The sequence below is a fragment of the Typopeltis vanoorti genome, chromosome 2 (genome assembly GCF_054136105.1).
Source record: "Typopeltis vanoorti isolate ZY-2024b chromosome 2, IOZ_Tvanoo_1.0, whole genome shotgun sequence".
Lineage (NCBI taxonomy): Eukaryota > Metazoa > Arthropoda > Arachnida > Uropygi > Thelyphonidae > Typopeltis > Typopeltis vanoorti.
Genome location: NC_143550.1, coordinates 86,882,652 through 86,893,320, shown reverse-complemented (window position 1 = coordinate 86,893,320; position 10,669 = coordinate 86,882,652). Strand labels below are relative to the sequence as shown.

General features: G+C 37.7%; 1 protein-coding gene across 1 annotated transcript in view; it reads left to right on the top strand.

Annotated features, from left to right (window-relative positions):
• The first annotated feature begins 9,797 nt into the window (after positions 1–9,797).
• The window catches only part of LOC150109226 (protein arginine N-methyltransferase 6-like), a 333,254-nt gene continuing 332,382 nt past the window's right edge, over positions 9,798–10,669 (top strand). Inside the window, exon 1 of the mRNA XM_090412246.1 lies at positions 9,798–9,971. The gene's annotated coding sequence lies outside the window, so the exon portion shown is untranslated. The remainder of the gene's footprint in view (positions 9,972–10,669) is intronic.

The following is a 10,669-nucleotide window of genomic DNA, read 5'->3' as shown; positions in this document are numbered from 1 at the left end:
ATAGGGGTAGGACTAAGGGATCACTGCATTTCATGTTTACTAATGCCAGGAGTATTAGGAACAAGAAGGAAGAATTTTTGGCCTTGATTGTCTGTTCCTGGCCACAGGTTATTGGCATTAGTGAAACATGGCTGACGGAAGAAGATATAGAATGTGTAGGTTATAGTGTGTTTAGGAGGGACAGAGAGAATAAAATGGGGGAAGGGTATTATTGATGATAGCTGATGAACTGCAGCCAAGGAGAATTGAAGTTGTATCGCAGGATAGTGAAAGGAGCTCATTTGAGGCTATTTGGTGTGAGATTGAGACTGGCAGAATAAAATATACAGTTGGGTGCTGCTATAGACCAGGTGATGGATTAGATGTGGAGTTAGTATGCATAGGGAAATTGATGAAATGAGTGGAAGGAGGGTAATTATTATGGGGGATTTCAACTATGGTAACATTGATTGGAAGGAGGAGAGGACACATGTGAGGAAGGAAAAGGATTTTATTCAATTATTAAGGGATAACTATCTGAGACAGCATGTAATTGAAAATACCAGGGGTGTGAGAGTGCTTGACCTGGTAATAGCATCTGAGAATTTGACTGTAATGAATATGACCATGTTGCCACCTATTGGTGAGAGTGATCATAAGGTCTTGACCTGGGAGGTGGCTAAAGGTGTGGAATTTTCGATTAAGACAGGGTATATGTGGAATTACCGTGCTGGGAAGTATGACAAGCTTAGGAGATTGCTTGGATCAGTGCCATGGCATGTACAACTGCAAGGGCTGGACGTCGATAGAGAATGGGAAGTGGTCAAGGAGCATTTACAGGAGGTAATGGCTGATTGTATACCTAGGGTCCGAATAGTAAAATAAGTAGGGGTTAAATGGATGAATAACACCATTAAGCTTGAGCTGCAAAAAAAGAAACAACTGTGGAGGGAATTTAAAGAAATGGGTGACCTGCAGGCACACGAACGGTATAAAGTGCAGACCACAAAGGTAACGAGTGTGGTAAAAAAAGCAAAAGCGGACTATGAAAGGAAACTAGCTTTGCAAGCAAAATAGAATCCAAAACAGTTCTTTCAATATGCTGCAAGCAAGAAAAAAAACTGTACATGGTAAAATGATTTTTAAGGAATGACGATGGTAAGGAGGTCACTGAATCAGTCAATATAGTGGAGTTACTGAGCGCACACTTTGCAAAAGCATATCATCCAGGTGGTGACATTGAAAAAATGAAGGAACCATTAGTTTATACGGGAATAGTGATGAATGAAGTGGAGGTGACTAGTCTATTACAGAATCTTAATGTGAACACATCTGTGGGATTGGATGGTATACCAGCACGGGTCTTGCGTAAAGCGGCTAAAGAATTATCAGTGCCCTTGACCATGTTGTTTAATCTGAGTCTCAGGTCTGGCTTAGTCCCGAAGGTGTGGAAAGAGGGGAAAATAGTTTCACTGCATAAAGCAGGATCCAAGACTACGGTTGAAAATTACCGACCGATCAGCATATCAGGAGTCGTTGTCAAGGTCTTAGAGAAAGTAGTCAAGGGAAAAATACACGAATGGATTGATGAAAACGAGATACTGTACAGGGGACAGCATGGCTTTGTGAAGGGTAGATCATGCTTCAGTAACTTGCTCAAGTTTTATAACAAGGTGACGGCTGAACTGCATAAGGGAAATGGGTTTACAGTGATACTGCTGGACCTGGCAAAGGCGTTTAACAGGATACCACATGGAATACTAATCCGTAAACTACAACATATGGGAATGGATATAGGATTGGTGAGGTGGATAGGTGGTTGGTTGATGGAGAGATATCAAAGAGTAGTTTATTCAGGAGTAGAGTCCAAAAGACGACCTGTGACTAGTGGTGTGCCCCAGGGTTCTGTTCTTGGACAACTGCTGTTTAATCTGTTCATTAACGATATAGGGAAGGATCTAAGTGGAACAATTCATTTGTTCGCTGATGATGCAAAGTTGGGTAGGGAAATAGTGAATGCAGAAGATGTCAAAGTCTTGCAGGATGACTTAGATAGATTGCAGTTCTGGGCTAAGGAGAATGGATATCAATTTAATGTGACAAAATGTAAGGTTATGCATTTTGGGGTGAAAAGATTAGCAGCAGTATACCACATTGGTGGAACTGTACTCCAAGAGATTGATGAGGTCAGGGACTTGGGAGTGTTGGTGGATAGGGAGATGAAGTTTAGGGGGCACACTGCAAAAGTAGCTAAATCAGCTCATCAACTCACTTGGTTGTTGAAAAATACCTTGACGAGCAGAGACAAGCAAGTTATTGTACCTCTGTACCGAGCCTTGATAAGACCTCATCTCGACTACTGTGCCCAGATTTGGTCACCTCGGTTCCTTCTTGATGGGGAGGAGGTGGAGGGGATCCAGAGGCGAGTGACTAAGATGATAACAGGTCTATGGAATGAACAATATGAGAACAGGTTGAAGATTTGTGGGTTGCAGAAACTAGTTGATAGGCGGAAAAGGGGAGATATGATCGAGACATTCAAATTGCTACAGGGATTCTATAGGATTTATTCAGAGGATATTTCTGAGATCAGGACTGGTGGTGGGAGAACTAGGGGACACCTATGGAAGCTGGGCAAGAGTGTGGTTAGTAGGGGTGTTAGAGCTGGGTTCTTTACTTTTAGAGTGGTAAATGAGTGGAATAAGCTGCCAGAGTCTGTTGTGGGTGCTATGACTGTGAACGAGTTCAAGACAAGGTATGATAGATACTGTGAGAATGTAATCGCATAGTTGTGTGGACATGATGTTTAGGGCCTCCCTCGATGAGTCTAAGGACTGGAGTCGCCCGAAATAATAATAATAATAATTTTGCAAAACTTCTGTTAAGGCTATGGAATGAACTGGTAGCGTCCTCTTATCTGAAACAGAAATTTACGAGGATCAGGGAATCAGAACTGAAGAATCTGATGCTTTTGCAAGGGAATGAAATCATAAAAGATAATAAGCTTTGATGAATATCATGTGAGCAGAACGTTTAATGTGAACAGCATTCGAAACAGTGCTTCAGAAAGAGCAAGACATAAATTTACGAGTTGCTTGTTTGTTGAACAAATAACTTGAAGCTACAGAGAAACATGATTGAATATACCAAAGAAAATTTACGATTGTGTCCGAAATCTCTTTTCTTCTTTCTGTTTAATAAACTTAGCATTGCATTTTTTATAGGCTGTGACAAATGTTTATCTGGAAATGTCAATGTTGAAAAAAGAAGAGCAGAGTAAGTCGAGTTCCAGTATATTGATTATCAAATGGTTGACATTGGCAAGGGATATTATGAGCGGAAATCTCAAGAATAACTCACCAAGAATAACATTTTAGACGTTGATTTTACATATTAAATGTTTAAAGTTTAATAACAATATAAGATCGAAATTCGGTTATGACGTTCTTCTTTGATATTAAGTTTTATATTAAGCAGAGTATTACTGACAATTCATTGAGATTATTTGGTAACAATATTTGAAGTAATTTTGAAACTCATTTTTAAAAATGAGAAAGATTCGCAATGTTAAGACATATAGAATATTTCTTCTGATGTCATTTACTTTGATTGTAAGGCAAAAGTGAGTAATAAAATCTATAATAAGCACCGAGAGTTTGCTTACGGTTCAAACTTAAATGACTGGAAGGAAACTTTATCATTGTATTGTAAGGTTTGGAGACCAGCTTCTTAACTAAAGTCCATTCCTTACCTGTGAGGCACCACGCCAGTATGTTTTTGCATGGATACTGATCAAAGTAGGACAGACTGACAATTTGAGATTAGCAGACTAAATTATGTTCTGTATTGAATTAAACCAAAATATAATGATGGTATAAGAAGAATTGTGATTCTGTCTGAGGCGACATCCAGTTAAATAATGATTCTGCTGTTTTTTTTTTTTTTCAAGCAAACAGGCTTAACCGTGGAAAGCCAACTACTGGAACAAACTCCAATTCAACATCAGCACAATTCAAGATTGGTATTATTAAAATATCTTCATTCTAGATACATGCGTGTTTTTGTAACATTTAACTTGATATTCTGGTTGGACTAAGAGTTAGGTAATTAAGAATCCCTATAAAATTCATTGATGACCTTGGGCCAGCTATATGTTATCGGTTAGGAATGAATCTTAGCTGCCTGATAGTTTTTCGAAAGTTAGCTATCGCTAAATTGCATCGCCTAATCCTTTTGGGAGTAAACTGTGTTAGTGAATTTCTTATATATATGTATTTATTTATTTATTTATCTGGTTCTCGAAGATGACACATCGGACCCACACATTCCAGGTGAAAACTGGAGAGGTGGCAGCTCTAACTCTCCAACAATGAGATGAGCAACCAGAATGGTGGTCTTACACTCAGAAATGAAATTTTTATCTTCCAAGTTATTTACACACTCTCGATGATTTGTCAAATTCTTCATCAAGATATAAAATTGTGATATTCAAAACATTGTGAAGAAGGAAAGGTCTGCAGTTTATAGATTAGTAAAATGAATTTTATGGACCAAAAGTACCTGTATATACTTGACGGATTGCAGTTGAATGGTTGTGCAGTTAGATGCTTGGAGAAACCGTTTTTCAGTGAGAGTTTGGAAATCCAAAACCAGGTAAAGTATATTAATTAAGGGGGAAGCAATAAAGCTTGTGTCTATCCATCCCAGAAGAGTGTCAGTGCAGGAATGACTATGAGTTAATAGTCACTCTGTGATAGATGCGTATGAGTACAGGAATGATTGTGTACAGGAATGACTGGTACAGTTAATAGGGGTTCGAATTTAAATGGGCAGGTAATGAGATTATGTATGGGTATCTGTTGACTCAAAGGGATGATGAATTACATGTACACAAATGTCCGAAATATTAGAAATAAAGAAGAAGAGTGTTTTGCATTGGTCAACTCGACTCAACCAAAAATTATTGACATCAGTTAGATCGATTTGTCAGAATGAGGTATTTACCGGGATAGAATATAACAGATATTGCATTTTCAGATTCGAGAAGAAGATGTGGATGACATGTTTTGACAGATTAGCACAAGAGTGCAGTTTCAGAAATTTTCATGGGAATTTTCAACCATGGGGACCATGAGGATATTGATTAGGAGGAAGAAAGTGCACATGGCAAAATGGAAATGGAATTCATTATTATTATTATTATTATTATTATTATTATTATTATTATTATTATTATTATTATTATTATTATTATTCGTGACACCTCCAAGGAGTCCGAATACTCATCGCGGGAGGACACCTAATGTACAACTCTCCGTCTCCACCACTATCGAACCTGTACTACCAATCAACTACATCAGTGCCATCTACCGCCCATCACCACCACAAGTATCTTTTGTCTGTAAATTGCGTGTTTTCTGAAGGGTGGAGCGTGTGTTTATACAATTACTAAGGGAGAATTACCTGAAACAGAACATGATATTAGAGAGTAGGGATTTGAGAGTATTGGATCTGATAATAGCATCAAAAGATCTGTATATAAATGAAGTAGAAACTCTACCTCCGATCGTAGAAAGTGACCATGTAGTCTTGTCTTGGAAGATTGCACAACATGTGGAAATTTCAGTCAAGAGAGAGTTTATGCAGAACTACAAAACGGATGATTCTGACAAACTTAGGAGCAACTTTGAGCAATGTCATGGCATAAGAAACTACATGGAATAAATGCCATTAGTGCATGTGAAGTGGTCAAGGATTGTTTCAGCGAGGCAGCATCAGAGTGCATACCCAGGGGAAGGGGAAATCCGAGTAGAAATTGAATGGATGACTAGCAATATAAAGCAGGAGCGGCAAAAAGAAAAAGAAAGCATTCTGAAAGGAATATAAACAACATGGTGATCAGCATGCTAGTCAGTATTATAAAGCAGAAACAAAAAGGGTAACTAGTATGGTAAAGAAGGCTAAATCATATTTTGAGAGAGAATTACCTATGCAGGCCAAACTAGATCCAAAAAAGTTTTTTTTTTATTTTTCTATGTAGCCAATAAGAGAAAGAATGATTATGGAAAGATAACTTTACTCAGTGCTGATGGTAGGAAAGTGACAGAAGCAGAAAAATTAGTTCATTTGCTAAGTGACTGCTTTGCAAGAGTATATCATCCAAGTGGTGATTTGCAGTTACTGACGTGACAAAGACATGTGAGAAGTGAGGTAGACGAACTGGAGGTACTCAGTATATTGAAACATATCAATATGAGTACAGCATGTGCTTAACGTTAGTAATGGAACTATCTTAACCTCTTTGCACTTCCTTGAAACCTTGCCAGATGTGAGACTTAGATTAAACATCTTCATCAGAGGCACTGCCACTTCACTTTCACATTCGCATAGTACCGCTGACGGTATGTCAGCGATACTATGCCATTCCAGTAATTGGTCTGTAATTTAGGGGAAGCATTGTTTTGTAAAAGGGAAGCCCTGCTTCAGTAATTTATTCACATTTTATATTAAGATGACGGTGGAATTGGATAAAGGAAATAGATGTACTTTGCTAGACTTGGCAAAGGCATTTAACAAAATACCACATGGACAATTATTACATAAATTGGAGCAAATGGGAATGCTAAGGTTGGTAGCATGGATGGGGAGGGGGGATGATAGACATCAGAGGGTGGTATATGGTGCAGTTGAATGAGGATGACTAGTGAAGTGCCCAGTGCTATATACTGGGGCCAATACTGTTTAATTTGTACATTAGTGATATAGCAGAAGATTTGAGGAGAGCAATATTCAGTTGTTTACTGATGATGCAAAATTGGTAATGGCAATAGTTTATAAAGTGATAAAGATATCTTGCAGGATGATTTTGATAAATTGGCAGTTTGGGAAAAGGATAATTGTCATCGATATTAATGTTGTAAAATGTAAGTTAATGCACTTTTGCATGAAAGGTTACATATTTCGTATCATATTGATGGTACTAGATTATAGGAAATTGATAGGGCTAAGGATCTGGAAGTGATGTTGGATAGAGATTTGAAAATCACAGGACATTTTGCAATAGTCGGCGAAAGAGATGAGAGGGGTGCTATGATCCCTCTTTATAAGGCTATGATTCGGCAACATGTTGACTACTGTGCACAGATTTGGCCACTTACATTTCAAGGGCGATCGGGAGGTGGCAGAGAGGTTTCAGAGATGAGCCACGAAGCGCTTGACAGGTCTGTGGAATGCTCCCTATGAGGACAGATTGAAGTTGTGTAAGTTGCAGAGTTTAGCTGAGATGCAGAGGTGATAGGATATGGTAGAAACTAAGTTACCAAAGGGATTCTATAAGATTGACAGAAAAGAAATTTTTCAATACATGGGGAGTGTGGGAATACAAAGGAAATTGTCTTAGAAAGATTACTCTTGAAATTTTCTAAGAGTGTGGTTAATAAGGATGTATGGGCTAGGTTCTTTAAATGGCGAGCGGAGCATGAATGGAATGGATTGTGAGAGGTGGTTGCGTGTACCTACGATGAATAAGTTGAAAGAGATGTATGATAGGCATTGTGTTAAGAGATCTCCTGCGAGGAGTCTTTTGACGCCATGTATTACCCTATAAATAATAATAATAATAATAATAATAATAATAATAATAATAATAATAATAATAATACTGAATCAGTTGAGATAGTTGAGTTACTGAGTGAGCTTTGCAAAAGTATATTATCCAGGTGGTGACATTGCAGAAACGAATAAACCAGTAGATTATACGGGAATTGTGGTTAATGAAGTGGAGGTGAGTAGTCTATTGCATAACCTCAATGTCAATACATCTGTGGGATTGGATGGTATACCAGCTCGTGTTGTACGAGAAGCAGCTAAAGAATTGTCAGTACCCTTGACCATTTTGTTTAATTTGAGTCTCGGGTCTGGGTTAGTCCCGAGCGGGTGGAAAGAGGGGAAAATAGTTCCACTGCATAAAGGTGGTTCCAAGACTGCTGTTGTAAATTACCGACCGATTAGCATATCAGGAATCATTGTCAAGGTATTAGAGAAATTAGTCAAGAGGAAAATACAAGATTGGATAGAAGAAAATGGGATACTGTATCGGGGACAGCATGGTTTTGTGAAGGGTAGGTCATGCCTCAGTAACTTGCTCACGTATTATAACACAGTGACGGCTGAACTGGATAAGGGTAATGGGTTTACGGTGATTCTACTGGACCTTGCCAAGGCCTTTGACAGGATTCCACATGGAATTCTAATCAGTAAATTGCAGCATATGGGAATGGACATAGGGTTGGTGAGATGGATAGGAGGGTGGTTGACGGAGAGATATCAGAGAGTGGTTTACTCGGGAGTAGAGTCCACAAGACGGCCTGTGACTAGTGGTGTGCCACAAGGATCTGTTCTTGCACCACTGCTGTTTAATTTGTTCATAAATGATATAGGAAATGGTCTGAGAGGAACAGTTCATTTGTTTGTGGATGATGCGAAGTTGGGTAGGGCAATAGTGAATGCAGATGACGTCAAAATTTTGCAGGATGATTTGGATAGATTGGAGGTCTGGGCTAAGGAGAATGGATGTCAGTTTAATGTGGCAAAATGTAAGGTTATGCATTTTGGGGTGAAACGATTGGCGGCAGTTTACTGCATTGGTGGAACCCTGCTCCAGGAAATTGATGAGGCACGAGATTTAGGAGTGTTGATAAATAAGGAATTGAAATTTAGGGGACACATTGCAAAAGTGACCAAAACAGCTCATCAAATCACTTGGTTGCTGAAGAATACGTTGACAAGCAGAGACAAGCAGGTTATTGTTCCTCTGTATCGAGCCTTGATAAGACCCCATCTAGACTACTGTGCTCAGATTTGGTCACCTAGGTTTCTTCTTGATGGGGAGGAGGTGGAGAGGATCCAGAGGCGAGTGACCAAGATGATAGCAGGTCTGTGGAATGAACCGTATGAGAACAGGTTGAGGATTTGTGGGTTGCAAAAATTGGTTGATAGGCGGAGGAGGGGAGATATGATTGAGACATTCAAATTACTGAAGGGTTTCTATAAAATTAATTCAGAAGATATTTTTGAGAACAGGGCTGGTTGTGGGAGGACTAGGGGACATCCATGGAAACTGGGCAAAAGTGTGGTTAGTAAAGGTGTTAGAGCTGGGTTCTTTACTTTTAGAATAGTGAATGAGTGGAATGCGCTCCCTGAGTCTGTGGTGGATGCTGTGACAGTGAATGAGTTTAAGGCGAGGTATGATAGATACTGTATGAATGTCAAATAGTTGTGATGAATATGATTTGGGACCTCCCTCGATGAGTCTAATGACTCCCTGGAGTTGCCCGTAATAATAGTAATAATAATAATAATAGTAATAATAATGTGCCAATGGATTGCACAGTAATAAGCTAATCAATAGCATACACAGAGGGTTTCCTTTTCTGTAAGTCAGAAATGCATTGGGATCTCTAAGAGACTTTAAAATTGAAGAAAAAAAAAGATTGACAGTGTAAGGGAGAATTATCATTTTCTTATTTACATAGCCGCTGATATTAACTAAAAAAAAGTATTTTTAATGTACACACACACATGCACTCACTCTCTCTCTCTCTCGGTTCATGAAAATTATTATTTTTATAGTTTAATTACACATGGTCTATTTTTAAATTATATTATTTAATTTCAAAGAAATAAATATTTTGTAACTAAGAAAGCGTTAGGATCAGCTTTCAATGTTTCAAAGTATTTTAGAATGAATACTTTAGAATGAATGAGGGATTATAAATCCTTTGAAGGGCATGCCGGTTAGAAAGTACTGTGTCAAGGCAACGTGGTTTTGTTTTTATCTTTGTGTCGAAGAAATGTTTTGAAAATTTGTTAAAAACTACGAAGTTGATACGAAAAAAAAAAAAAAAGGAAAAATAGTGAGAAATATATAGATCGAGAGAAAGAAATTATTGTACTGTACGAAAAGCACCTGTACTGAGTTCTCTCTTTCTTTAGTATGTATATAAATATCTATCTAGACACTCATATGTATATACACATTGTATTGTAGTATGTGCAGTGTTTATCTGTTCATATATTTATTTATTATTGTCAATTGATTAGTACACTTTTTTCAACGAGTAAATAACATAATTTTTTAAATCATTCGACTTTATTATTCTACTCGTGTAACCAATCATTGTAGTCAGTTACATTTATGTACTCTGTGGTTCATAGTATTACTAAATCAGTACAGTTTCCATTTTACTTTGGAAACTATATGCAGATGTTATTTTTAGTTCATTTTTAAAGATATTTATTTGTTAATAATTATGGCTCGCTGCAGTCATCTCTAGTGCTAAGCCTTCTTTAGCTAACGGAGGGGAGAAGATAGAGAATTATTTTTCGAGAGAAAGTTTCCCCGAGTACATATCCTCGTATTGTGCATCATTTCCTTATTTCCAAACCTTTGTAACTTTTATAATAGAGGAATCAGAAATTCGTATATGTGTAGTGGTTCATCGTAGTTGATGCATTGTGACTTTGCTCTTATTATGCTCAGTGAACCCATTTTTTTTTTTTTTTTTGAATAGTTAAGTTTGGCAGTACATACAGTGAAGTTTATAGGTATTGTAACTTACAAAACAACAATCTCGATGTTTAGAGAAAATTCCAGTATTTCTATCAAACTTTTTTTTATTTTTATTTTTTA